The following is a 14,260-nucleotide window of genomic DNA, read 5'->3' on the forward strand; positions in this document are numbered from 1 at the left end:
GATAGTACTTTCCATCCAAAACGGTCCAGAAAATCCGAAGCGTGAGCCCTGAGAGCAGGCTCCCACACTTAGCCACAGTGGGGAGCGGGACCCGGCAAGTTCCATACTACCGGGACCACTAGAGAAGTAAACTTAGTGCCAGGAGGCAGGTCACGGATCACCAGGCAGCACCATTCGGGACGGGACCCGAACTAGCTCTCCTCAGCGGCAGCGGTGTACAGAGATTTCGTTTACTCGGTTGTCGGCGTCTGCTTAATGGACTGAGTGAGTACGAGAGTGATCCCTGCACCCCACGGCCTTATTCCCCACATCGAGTCCTGGAGCATTACCCCTACCCGTGGAGGGTTCTAACACCTGGCTGCCCAGTTCCATCATCCCCGGGTACTCGCAACTGCAGCGGTGGTACTCCTAATTACCACATACCACGGGTGGAGTCATGAACTTTATAATCCCTTGTACAGTCATATGAAAAAGTTTGGGCACCCCTATTAATGTTAACCTTTTTTCTTTATAACAATTTGGGTTTTTGCTATTTCAGCTTCATATATCTAATAACTGATGGACTGAGTAATATTTCTGGATTGAAATGAGGTTTATTGTACTAACAGAAAATGTGCAATCCGCATTTAAACTAAATTTGACAGGTGCATAAGTATGGGCACCCTTATCAATTTCTTGATTTGAACACTCCTAACTACTTTTTTCTGACTTACTGAAGCACTAAATTGGTTTTGTAACCTCATTGAGCTTTGAACTTCATAGGCAGGTGTATCCAATCATGAGAAAAGGTATTTAAGGTGGCCACTTGCAAGTTGTTCTCCTATTTGACTCTCCTATGAAGAGTGGCATCATGGGCTCCTCAAAACAACTCTCAAATGATCTGAAAACAAAGATTATTCCACATAGTTGTTCAGGGGAAGGATACAAAAAGTTGTCTCAGAGATTTAACCTGTCAGTTTCCACTGTGAGGAACATAGTAAGGAAATGGAAGAACACAGGTACAGTTCTTGTTATCCCAGAAGTGGCAGGCCAAGAAAAATATCAGAAAGGCAGAGAAGAAGAATGGCGAGAACAGTCAAGGACAATCCACTGACCACCTCCAAAGACCTGCAGCTTCATCTTGCTGCAGATGGTGTCAATGTGCATCGGTCAACAATACTGCGCATGTTGCACAAGGAGAAGCTGTATGGGAGAGTGATGTGAAAGAAGCCGTTTCTGTAAACACGCCACAAACAGAGTCGCTTGAGGTATGCAAAAGCACATTTGGACAAGCCAGTTACATTTTGGAAGAAGGTCCTGTGGACTGATGAAACAAAGATTGAGTTGTTTGGTCATACAAAAAGGCGTTATGCATGGAGGCAAAAAAACACGGCATTCCAAGAAAAGCACTTGCTACCCACAGTAAAATTTGGTGGAGGTTCCATCATGCTTTGGGGCTGTGTGGCCAATGCCGGCACCGGGAATCTTGTTAAAGTTGAGGGTCGCATGGATTCAACTCAGTATCAGCAGATTCTTGACAATAATGTGCAAGAATCAGTGACGAAGTTGAAGTTACGCAGGGGATGGATATTTCAGCAAGACAATGATCCAAAACACCTCTCCAAATCTACTCAGGCATGCAGAGGAACAATTACAATGTTCTGGAATGGCCATCCCAGTCCCCAGACCTGAATATCATTGAAAATCTGTGGGATGATGTGAAGCGGCTGTCCATGCTCGCCGACCATCAAACTTAACTGAACTGGAATTGTTTTGTAAACAGGAATGGTCAAATCTACCTTCATCCAGGATCCAGGAACTCATTAAAAGCTGCAGGAAGCGACTAGAGGCTGTGATTTTTGCAAAAGGAGGATCTACAAAATATTAATGTCACTTTTATGTTGAGGTGCCCATACTTTTGTATCGGTCAAATTTTGTTTAAATGCGGATTGCACATTTTCTGTTAGTACAATAAACCTCATTTCAATCCAGAAATATTACTCAGTCCATCAGTTATTAGATATATGAAACTGAAATAGCAAAAACCCAAATTGTTCTAAAGAAAAAAGGTTAACATTAATAGGGGTGCCCAAACTTTTTCATATGACTGTAAATACCCCCTTCATTTGAGCGGCCGAACGACCCCCGGGTCCAGAGACCCTCGAGCCACTGAGAACCCGGATCCGATCAGCTGGGCTGCTGCCACGGGAGCAGCACATAAATATTTTTCCAAGCGTGGCGTTGGGGTGGAGCCTGGGCAGAGTCTCAAGGGGGCCCAAGAATTTTGTCAGTATGGAGCCCTGAAAATCTTAGTGGCGGCCCGGAATATTCCCCCTAAGTCCAGCGGGGACAGTATTGCCGGTGACAGGTGAGTATCCAGCAGTGTGTGCACTGATGTCCAGGAGGTCATCGGAGTCTGATGATCTCCTGATGACACCTCTGTGACATCCGTGCTACAGCAGGTGTAAGGGGTGGACGGACCCCTGGTGGTGAAGAAAATGTTTTCCCCCCCCCCCCTGAAGACTCCCCACGGTGTGGTGGCCAATGGTACTGATAGTATGCTATTTGTTGTTGTAGTAATAACCGGTTCCCCCACTAGGTGTCAGAGTGGAGTAGTGGTCCCCCTGGGAACAGTGACAGGAGAAGGAGGGGCAGGGCAGCCTAGGTGGGGAAGGGAGGGCTCTGAAGCAGAGTGAGAGTTGTAGTCTGAGGTGACAGAGAAAGAAGACCGAAGCGATGGGGCAGAGTGTGGGAGTGAAACGTGGCAGGCGACAGAGAGAGTGCCTAGACAAAGGAGCAGAAGTACACGGGTAATGCCCGTAACAGCCAGAGTGAGTATTTGGACCAAGAAGTGAAAGTACACGGGTAATGCCCGTAGCAGCCAGAGTGAGTGTTTGGACCAAGAAGTGAAAGTACACGGGTAATGCCCGTAACAGCCAGAGTGAGTGTTTGGACCAAGAAGTGAAAGTACACGGGTAAGGCCCGTAGCAGCCAGAGTGAGTGTTTGGACCAAGAAGTGAAAGTACACGGGTAATGCCTGTAACAGCCAGAGTGCGAGTATAGACCAAGAAGTGAAAGTACACGGGTAATGCCCGTAACAGCCAGAGTGAGTGTTTGGACCAAGAAGTGAAAGTACACGGGTAATGCCCGTAGCAGCCAGAGTGAGTGTTTGGACCAAGAAGTGAAAGTACACGGGTAAGGCCCGTAGCAGCCAGAGTGAGTGTTTGGACCAAGAAGTGAAAGTACACGGGTAAGGCCCGTAGCAGCCAGAGTGCGAGTATAGACCAAGAAGTGAAAGTACACGGGTAAGGCCCGTAGCAGCCAGAGTGAGTGTTTGGACCAAGAAGTGAAAGTACACGGGTAAGGCCCGTAGCAGCCAGAGTGCGAGTATAGACCAAGAAGTGAAAGTACACGGGTAATGCCCGTAGCAGCCAGAGTGAGTGTTTGGACCAAGAAGTGAAAGTACACGGGTAAGGCCTGTAGCAGCCAGAGTGAGTGTTTGGACCAAGAAGTGAAAGTACACGGGTAAGGCCTGTAGCAGCCAGAGTGAGTGTTTGGACCAAGAAGTGAAAGTACACGGGTAAGGCCCGTAGCAGCCAGAGTGCGAGTATAGACCAAGAAGTGAAAGTACACGGGTAAGGCCCGTAGCAGCCAGAGTGAGTGTTTGGACCAAGAAGTGAAAGTACACGGGTAAGGCCCGTAGCAGCCAGAGTGCGAGTATAGACCAAGAAGTGAAAGTACACGGGTAATGCCCGTAGCAGCCAGAGTGAGTGTTTGGACCAAGAAGTGAAAGTACACGGGTAAGGCCTGTAGCAGCCAGAGTGAGTGTTTGGACCAAGAAGTGAAAGTACACGGGTAAGGCCTGTAGCAGCCAGAGTGCGAGTATAGACCAAGAAGTGAAAGTACACGGGTAAGGCCCGTAGCAGCCAGAGTGAGTGTTTGGACCAAGAAGTGAAAGTACACGGGTAATGCCTGTAACAGCCAGAGTGAGTGTTTGGACCAAGAAGTGAAAGTACACGGGTAAGGCCTGTAGCAGCCAGAGTGCGAGTATAGACCAAGAAGTGAAAGTACACGGGTAAGGCCCGTAGCAGCCAGAGTGAGTGTTTGGACCAAGAAGTGAAAGTACACGGGTAATGCCTGTAACAGCCAGAGTGCGAGTATAGACCAAGAAGTGAAAGTACACGGGTAAGGCCCGTAGCAGCCAGAGTGCGAGTATAGACCAAGAAGTGAAAGTACACGGGTAATGCCCGTAGCAGCCAGAGTGAGTGTTTGGACCAAGAAGTGAAAGTACACGGGTAAGGCCTGTAGCAGCCAGAGTGAGTGTTTGGACCAAGAAGTGAAAGTACACGGGTAAGGCCTGTAGCAGCCAGAGTGCGAGTATAGACCAAGAAGTGAAAGTACACGGGTAAGGCCCGTAGCAGCCAGAGTGCGAGTATAGACCAAGAAGTGGAAGTACACGGGTAATGCCTGTAACAGCCAGAGTGCGAGTACAGACCAAGAAGTGGAAGTACACGGGTAAGGCCCGTAGCAGCCAGAGTGAGTGTTTGGACCAAGAAGTGGAAGTACACGGGTAAGGCCCGCAGAAAGGAAAAGAAGTAGTCCCCCGGCAAGAAGTGTAATCTGTAACTGAAGTGTCTGTCTGCTGGAAAGTGTAAAGAAGAATAGAAGCTACGTTCAATAAAATGTCTCTTAGTTTACCAGCTGCCTGTCTGTGGCTCTTTACTGGGAGTGGCGAAGCGCCCTACGAACAGAAAGAAAAAGGTGTCACCGAGAGCCAAGGTACCGACATGCAGGTGCCCCTGCCATCCACACTCTGCCCCACAAACAACACTCCTGTCTTAATAGTGACGGCCAGGCCATGGGTCAGCCTGTCGCACGAAGGGGCCACGATTACACCCCCCGAGGCGCCCTCTGCCCCCGTTACAAAGGTGTCACGATGGTGAGTTCACGGGTTCATCAGAGTTGATTGGGAACTTCGATGACCTCCTGGAGGACGTCACTGCACACTCACTGCTTGCTGGAGACTCACCTGTCCCTGCCATACTCTGGCTTCCTGCTCTGAGGTGCAGTAAATATTCTAATGAGCTGGGGTCAGAAGCAGGAGGCAGCAGAGCCGAAGAAAACAGCGCAGGATACAGGTGAAGATAGAAAATCTTTTTACTTCAAAGACCCGTGTTTTCTCCAGTACGTGTCACACTGATGTCACACGGATCACATCAGTGTGCTGGCCATATCACACCCGTGCTGCCGGAGAAAAAATGGACATGTCTCCATGTGCGCATGCGGGGCCACGTGGGGTCACACGGTCCGTGTGAAATCATAGACGTATGTGTTACTTTATAGAATAACATGGGTACGTGTGGCATCTGTATTATAAACGGATGTCACATGTACCTAAAACATGGATGTCTCAAACCAGCCTTACTTACTAAGCTCCCCTCTCAGGGTGGTGTCTATAAACCTTAACCATATCCTGCCTAAAAGGAACCAGGGAGCAGTGATTCAAAACCCGACCACTAGATGGCGACATTACCCACAGATTAATCAAATACTCTCAATATACATTTTATATTGAAGTATACAGTCATAAGAAAAAGTTTGGGCACCCCTATTAATGTTAACCTTTTTTCTTTATAACAATTTGGGTTTTTGCAGCAGCTATTTCAGTTTCATATATCTAATAACTGATGGACTGAGTAATATTTCTGGATTGAAATGAGGTTTATTGTACTAACAGAAAATGTGCAATCCGCATTTAAACAAAATTTGACCGGTGCAAAAGTATGGGCACCTCAACATAAAAGTGACATTAATATTTTGTAGATCCTCCTTTTGCATAAATCACAGCCTCTAGTCGCTTCCTGTAGCTTTTAATGAGTTCCTGGATCCTGGATGAAGGTAAATTTGACCATTCCTGTTTACAAAACAATTCCAGTTCAGTTAAGTTTGATGGTCGCCAAGCATGGACAGCCGCTTCACATCAACCCACAGATTTTCACTGATATTCAGGTCTAGCCAGATTCCTACTCCACACTGATGAGGGGCAAATACCCCGAAACGGCTGTCTGTGGATGGATACCATGTTTGGTATAGGTGGTCTCCTTGATTGGAGACTGCCCTTCCCGTGGTTGTTCCTTCCCGGTGAAAGACCTGGCTAGTTTCCTGCCAGCGTTGAGAAACATGTGATGGTGTCTCCGCGGCTTTCTCATTTGCATACTTCCCAGGGGGCTTTGCTCTAGAATCACTGCGTTGAGAAACACGTGATGGTGTCTCCGCAGTGGATATGTTGATCTCCCTAAGGTCAACAATGCTTGCTTAACAGGTCTGGGGACTGGGATGGCCATTCCAGAACATTGTAATTGTTCCTCTGCATGAATGCCTGAGTAGATTTGGAGCGGTGTTTTGGATCATTGTCTTGCTGAAATATCCATCCCCTGCGTAACTTCAACTTCGTCACTGATTCTTGCACATTATTGTCAATCTGCTGATACTGAGTTGAATCCATGCGACCCTCAACTTTAACAAGATTCCCGGTGCCGGCATTGGCCACACAGCCCCAAAGCATGATGGAACCTCCACCAAATTTTACTGTGGGTAGAAAGTGCTTTTCTTGGAATGCCGTGTTTTTTGCCTCCATGCATAACGCCTTTTTGTATGACCAAACAACTCAATCTTTGTTTCATCAGTCCACAGGACCTTCTTCCAAAATGTAACTGGCTTGTCCAAATGTGCTTTTGCATACCTCAGGCGACTCTGTTTGTGGCGTGCTTGCAGAAACGGCTTCTTTCACATCACTCTCCCATACAGCTTCTCCTTGTGCAAAGTGCGCTGTATTGTTGACCGATGAACAGTGACACCATCTACAGCAAGATGATGCTGCAGGTCTTTGATGCTGCAGGTCTTTGGAGGTGGTCTGTGGATTGTCCTTGACTGTTCTCACCATTCCTCTTCTCTGCCTTTCTGATATTTTTCTTGGCCTGCCACTTCTGGGCTTAACAAGAACTGTACCTGTGTTCTTCCATTTCCTTACTATGTTCCTCACAGTGGAAACTGACAGTTTAAATCTCTGAGACAACTTTTTGTTTCCTTCTCCTGAACAACTATGCTGAATAATCTTTGTTTTCAGATCATTTGAGAGTTGTTTTGAGGAGCCCATGATGCCACTCTTCATAGGAAATTCAAATAGGAGAACAACTTGCAAGTGGCCGCCTTAAATACCTTTTCTCATGATTGGATACACCTGCCTATGAAGCTCAAAGCTCAATGAGGTTACAAAACCAATTTAGTGCTTTAGTAAGTCAATAAAAATTAGCTAGGAGTGTTCAAATCAAGAAATTGATAAGGGTGCTCATACTTTTGCACCGGTCAAATTTTGTTTAAATGCGGATTGCACATTTTCTGTTAGTACAATAAACCTCATTTCAATCCAGAAATATTACTCAGTCCATCAGTTATTAGATATATGAAACTGAAATAGCAAAAACCCAAATTGTTATAAAGAAAAAAGGTTAACATTAATAGGGGTGCCCAAACTTTTTCATATGACTCTACTATACATCACATCTACTGAGGAAGCAGTGGATTGCAGGGCAGGGGTGGCCGAGCCTTATGACACACCCACCAGCGCTGTGGGGCACCCGGAACTGGGCTGGTTCTGTTGGGGAGGAAGTCACAGCGTCAGGGCTCGACTCCGTCACCCTGGCGATGTCACTGTACAAAAATGGGGGATCTAAATCATGACGCCACATGTGGTATCCAGGTTATTTCGGCCAGCCGGTCAGATGCTGCCCTTGGAATGCTGAGTTCTGCGGTGACAGGATCCAGCTAATTCCCTGGCAATTTGTAGGCCGGTGTCCATTTCTGTATCCTTTTCCTGGTCGTCTTCCTGCACTGGCTTCGCCCTCCTGCCCTGTGCCTCACACACAGTGCCCCGAGTCGGTGTCCGCAGACCTTACTTCAGAGGCTCTTCTGCCCTTTTGTTCCCTAGCCCTCTATGGTTACCCTTTCAGCGGATTCGTGTGTGGCTGTGGCTTCGGCACATAAAGATACCTCAGCCTCCGGTTTGCAAGCTCAGCCTGGTTGTTCTCTACTAATCTAGGGGCCGGTTCCCCTTTACGGTCTAGTCCCTCCACCCCAGTACGTTGGCTGTGGATGCAAGCCCGCGGGTGGATTTCATCCTGCCCGTGGCCCTGGGACCCTTTCTTCCTCTTCTTTTTTCCTCCTGGTCCTAGGACGAGCTCCTCCGGCTCCAGTCCTCAAGACTTCTCCCTTCCATGTCCTAAACTCTTTCTGTCACTCCATTCTATATTGTGTTCCACCCACTAACTAACCCCACCTCCAGACTGGCTCCGGGACTGTGCTCTCCCTGAGGAGCAATCTCAGCCTAACCTTGGCCTGCAGCGGTGTAGCTATACTTAGAGTGTGTGTGTGTGTGTGTGTGTGCTCTCTTCCTTACCAGGGAATGGGGTACCACACCTCTGGATGAGGTGCAGTAACTCTGTGGTGACTGGACCCTCAGGGCCGCCACAATCCCCCACAGCAAAACCCAGCACGTCCTCGGCCTGGAACAGAAAAAAACACAATCGGTGTTAAGACATGCAACAATTTTAGCAAAACATTCCAACAGGTAACATTTAAACTTTTCATCCCTATATGGGAGGCACCATGTCTTGAACGTTACAAACAAAAACTTTATAATAAAATATAACATCTGTATTATGAACATTCTGTACAGTTTTCCAGGAGTCCATGGTGATCCACTCTCTGAGTGTTCCTTACACTGCTCCAATTAAAAGTAGCAACAGAACAGGGGGGGGACCCGTCACCAACAAACCCCAAACACTGTCGGCATCTCTTCTGGACAGCTGGGGGGGTCCATGGTTTCCACCCCATGCTCCAGGCCTTTCTGGTCACCGCTCGCCAATCACACACACTGGGTCCTTCGTCTGCACAGGTGCTCCATTCCTCTACCTTAGGGCTGCTTCTCACTTGCGAGTTTCTCGCAGTAGAGCAATGTGAGAATCTCGCATTGGAATCGGACACACGTTAGTGAATGATTCAGCTCGCATTTACGATTTTTTTCTCAGTCCAAATCGGACTGCAGCATGTTGCTTTTTTGCGAGTTTCTACTGCGAGTCTCTCCAATGCAAGTCTATGGGAGCGTGTAATTAATCGGATGTCACGGGACGGCACTCACCATCCTAGTGACATGCGATTTTCTAAATACATTACTCGCATGTTTCCTAAAACACTGGAAACGAGTGATGTCTCACAATGTCTGTCAATCACTATTCTCTGTCAGTCGGTCTCTCCCTCTTGGTCTCTATTCTCTCTCTGTCTGTCGGTCGGTCACTATCTCTGTCCCTCACTCTCTGTCAATGTCGGTCTATCCCTCTCTCCCCCTTTCTCATACTCACCGATCCCCGATCACCAGCGCGGCGCTGCACGGCGTTTCACACTGCTCCGGTGGCTTCTCCTCTTTTGAAAAAGCCGGCCACTCATTATTCAATCTCGTATTCCCTGCTTTACCCGCCCACCGGCACCTATGATTGGTTGCAGTCAGACACGCCTCCACGCTGAGTGACAGCTGTCTCACTGCAACCAATCACAGCAGCCGGTGGGCGTCTCTATGCTGAGCAGTAAAATAAATAAATAAATAATTAAAAAAAACGGCGTGCGGTCCCCTCAATTTTAATACCAGCCAGATAAAGCCATACGGCTGAAGGCTGGTATTCTCAGGATGGGGAGCTCCACGTTATGGGGAGCCCCCCAGCCTAACAATATCAGTCAGCAGCCGCCCAGAATTGCCACATCCATTAGATGCGACAGTTCTGGGACTCTACCCGGCTCCTCCCGATTTGCCCTGGTGCATTGGCAATCGGGGTAATAAGGAGTTAATGGCAGCCCATAGCTGCCACTAAATCCTAGATTAATCATTGCAGACATCTATGAGACACCCCCAATGATTAACCTGTAAATTAAAGTTAATAAACACACACAGTGAAAAAATCCTTTATTTGAAATAATAAACAATAACAAAGACCCTCGTTCACCACTTTATTAAGTACGCAAAAAATCCATCCATGTCCGACGTAATCCACGGAGGTCCCGCGACGCTCTCAGCTCTGCTACATGAAGGTGACAGGAGCTGCAGAAGACACCGCCGCTCCTGTCACCTCCACGCAGCAACTGAGGTGAGTAGCGCGATCAGCTGATGTCAGTCAGGTAACTCGCGGCCACCGCTGGATCCTCCAACAGAGACAGCAAGTCGCCCGAGTGACAGCGATGAAGTCACAGGTGAGTTGCGGTCACGGGGGGAGGATCCAGCTTGCCACGGGTAACCTGAGTGACGGGAGCGCTAAACGCGCTGCTCAATTCAGTCACTCAGGGGATTATCGGTCACCGGTGAGACCTTCACGGGTGACTGCTAATTAGCACGCGACACAAACAGAGCCGCGGCATGACAATGAAGTCGGGTGAAGTTCACCCGAGTTCATTCTGATCATGTGGCTCTGTCTGTGTCTGCTGTCAGCGGCCATTCAGCTCTGCTACATGGCTGTCTGTGTCTGCTGTCATCTGCCATTCAGCTCTGCTACATGGCTGTCTGTGTCTGCTGTCATCTGCCATTCAGCTCTGCTACATGGCTGTCTGTGGCTGCTGTCATCTGCCATTCAGCTCTGCTACATGGCTGTCTGTGTCTGCTGTCATCTGCCATGCAGCTCTGTTACATGGCTGTCTGTGTCTGCTGTCAGCGGCCATGTAGCAGAGCTGAATGGCAGATGACAGCTGCTGAGAAAAAAAAAGGATCACACAGGCATTGCACACGCACTGCAATCATGAGAAAAATCTCAGGATCGCAGTGCACTTGCGTTGCACTCTGACCTAACGTGAACTAAAATCAGCCGAGTTTTTTTCAGCCAACTCGGACCGATTTTACTCGCATAGATGTGTTTCCAGCCTTACTGTTTTTGCGACTTTTGACATTTTCTTACCAGAATGGTCAGAGCTGTGAAGGAGCGAGTATGGGACACTTCTGGCGAAAAGAACGTTCCAACCCTTCAAGATGAGCGCTGGCGTCACACCTCCGCTCTGGCCTCCTACTGCCGCAGCTCTGCCTATTTTGGTGGAGCCGGGCGAAGCTGGCATGAAAACAACAAAAGCATGAAAACTTTTGTGCAACTCTGCGTTGCACAAAAAAATGGAGATATACACCACAATTTTGGCAAAGTTTTTGTGGAGGATATGGGCCATGTGCATACAACGTGTCTTAAATTCTGGCCAACCAGTCATTTTTTTTTTCCCCTAAGGCGTCTTTTGTGTAGTTATTTCTGAGCATTTTCCTGTCACTTTTGTCCACTGGCATTTTTTGGAGGGTTTTTATCATAGCTTTTTGTCCACTGTCGTTTTTTTGGAGGGTTTTATCATAGTTTTTTGTCCACTGGTGTTTTTTGGAGGATTTTATCATAGCTTTTTGTCCACTGTCGTTTTTTTTTTTAGGGTTTTCTCATACTTTTTTTGGCCACTGGTACTTTTTTTGGAGGGTGTTATCATAGTTTTTTGACCACTTGCATTTTTTGGAGGGTTTTATCCTAATTTTTTGTCCACTGGTGTTTTTTGGAGGGTTTTTCATAGTTTTTAGACCACTGGCATTTTTTGGAGGATTTTATCGTACTTTTTTGGCCACTGGTGTTTTTTTGTAGGGTTTTATTATAGAATTTTTTATCCACTGTCGTTTTTTTGGAGGGTTTTAGCATAGTTTTCTGACCACTGTAATTTTTGGAGGGTTTTATCATAGTTGTTTGTTCATTGTCGTTTTTTGGAGGGTTTATCATAGTTTTTTTTTGTTTACTGTCTTTTTTTGGACAGTTTTATCATAGTTTTTTGTCCACTGTCGTTTTTTGTAGAGTTTTATCATAGTTTTTTTGTTTACTGTTGTTTTTTGGAGAGTTTTATCATAGTTTTTTGTCCACTGTCATTTCTTGGAGAGTTTATCATAGTTTTTTCTCCACTGTCACTTTTTGGAGGGTTTTATCATAGTTCTTTTGTCCACTTTTCTTCTTTGGAGAGTTTTATCATACTTTTTTCTCCACTGTCATTTTTTGGAGAGTTTTATCATAGTTTTTTGTCCACTGTCATTTCTTGGAGAGTTTTATCATAGTTTTTTTGTCCACTGTCGTTTCTTGGAGAGTTTATCATAGTTTTTTCTCCACTGTCATTTTTTGCAGGGTTTTATCATAGTTTCTTGTCACTGTTGGTTTTTCTTGAGGGTTTTATTATACTTTTTTGGCTACTGTTTTTTTTGTAGGGTTTTATTATAGTTTTTTTGTCTACTGTTGTTTTTTGGAGGGTTTTATCATAGTTTTTTTTGTTTACTGTCTTTTTCTGGAGAGTTTTATCATAGTTTTTTTGTTTACTGTTGTTTCTTGGAGACTTTTATCACAGTTGTTTTTGTCCACTGTCGTTTCTTGGAGAATTTTATCATAGTTTTTTGTCCACTGTCGTTTCTTGGAGAATTTTATCATAGTTTTTTGTCCACTGTCGTTTCTTGGAGAATTTTATCATAGTTTTTTGTCCACTGTCATTTCTTGGAGAGTTTTATCATAGTTTTTTCTCCACTGTCACTTTTTGGAGAGTTTTATCATAGTTCTTTTGTCCACTTTTCTTCTTTGGAGAGTTTTATCATACTTTTTTCTCCACTGTCATTTTTTGGAGAGTTTTATCATAGTTTTTTGTCCACTGTCATTTCTTGGAGAGTTTTATCATAGTTTTTTTGTCCACTGTTGTTTCTTGGAGAGTTTATCATAGTTTTTTCTCCACTGTCATTTTTTGGAGGGTTTTATCATAGTTTCTTGTCCACTGTTGGTTTTTCTTGAGGGTTTTATTATACTTTTTTGGCTACTGTTTTTTTTGTAGGGTTTTATTATAGTTTTTTTGTCTACTGTTGTTTTTTGGAGAGTTTTATCATAGTTTTTTTGTCCACTGTCGTTTCTTGGAGAGTTTATCATAGTTTTTTCTCCACTGTCGCTTTTTGGAGGGTTTTATCATAGTTGTTTGTTCATTGTCATTTTTTGGAGGGTTTTATCATAGTTTTTTTTGTTTACTGTCTTTTTCTGGAGAGTTTTATCATAGTTTTTTTGTTTACTGTTGTTTCTTGGAGACTTTTATCACAGTTGTTTTTGTCCACTGTCGTTTCTTGGAGAATTTTATCATAGTTTTTTGTCCACTGTCGTTTCTTGGAGAATTTTATCATAGTTTTTTGTCCACTGTCGTTTCTTGGAGAATTTTATCATAGTTTTTTGTCCACTGTCATTTCTTGGAGAGTTTTATCATAGTTTTTTCTCCACTGTCACTTTTTGGAGAGTTTTATCATAGTTCTTTTGTCCACTTTTCTTCTTTGGAGAGTTTTATCATACTTTTTTCTCCACTGTCATTTTTTGGAGAGTTTTATCATAGTTTTTTGTCCACTGTCATTTCTTGGAGAGTTTTATCATAGTTTTTTTGTCCACTGTCGTTTCTTGGAGAGTTTATCATAGTTTTTTCTCCACTGTCATTTTTTGGAGGGTTTTATCATAGTTTCTTGTCCACTGTCGGTTTTTCTTGAGGGTTTTATTATACTTTTTGGCTACTGTTTTTTTTGTAGGGTTTTATTATAGTTTTTTTGTCTACTGTCATTTTTTGGAGAGTTTTATCATAGTTTTTTTGTCTACTGTCGGTTTTTGGAGAGTTTTATCATAGTTTTTTGTCCACTGTCATTTTTTGGAGAGTTTTATCATAGTTTTTTGTCCACTGTCGTTTTTTGGAGGGTTTTATCATAGTTGTTTGTTCACTGTCATTTTTTGGAGGGTTTTATCATAGTTTTTTTTGTTTACTGTCTTTTTTTGGAGAGTTTTATCATAGTTTTTTGTTTACTGTTGTTTCTTGGAGAGTTTTATCACAGTTGTTTTTGTCCACTGTCATTTCTTGGAGAATTTTATCATAGTTTTTTGTCCACTGTCGTTTCTTGGAGAATTTTATCATAGTTTTTTGTCCACTGTCATTTCTTGGAGAGTTTTATCATAGTTTTTTTGTCCACTGTCGTTTCTTGGAGAGTTTATCATAGTTTTTTCTCCACTGTCATTTTTTGGAGGGTTTTATCATAGTTTCTTGTCCACTGTCGGTTTTTCTTGAGGGTTTTATTATACTTTTTTGGCTACTGTTTTTTTTGTAGGGTTTTATTATAGGTTTTTTGTCTACTGTCATTTTTTGGAGAGTTTTATCATAGTTTTTTTGTCTACTGTCGGTT

This window comes from Anomaloglossus baeobatrachus, chromosome 4 (assembly GCF_048569485.1).
Source record: "Anomaloglossus baeobatrachus isolate aAnoBae1 chromosome 4, aAnoBae1.hap1, whole genome shotgun sequence".
Taxonomy (NCBI): Eukaryota; Metazoa; Chordata; class Amphibia; order Anura; family Aromobatidae; genus Anomaloglossus; species Anomaloglossus baeobatrachus.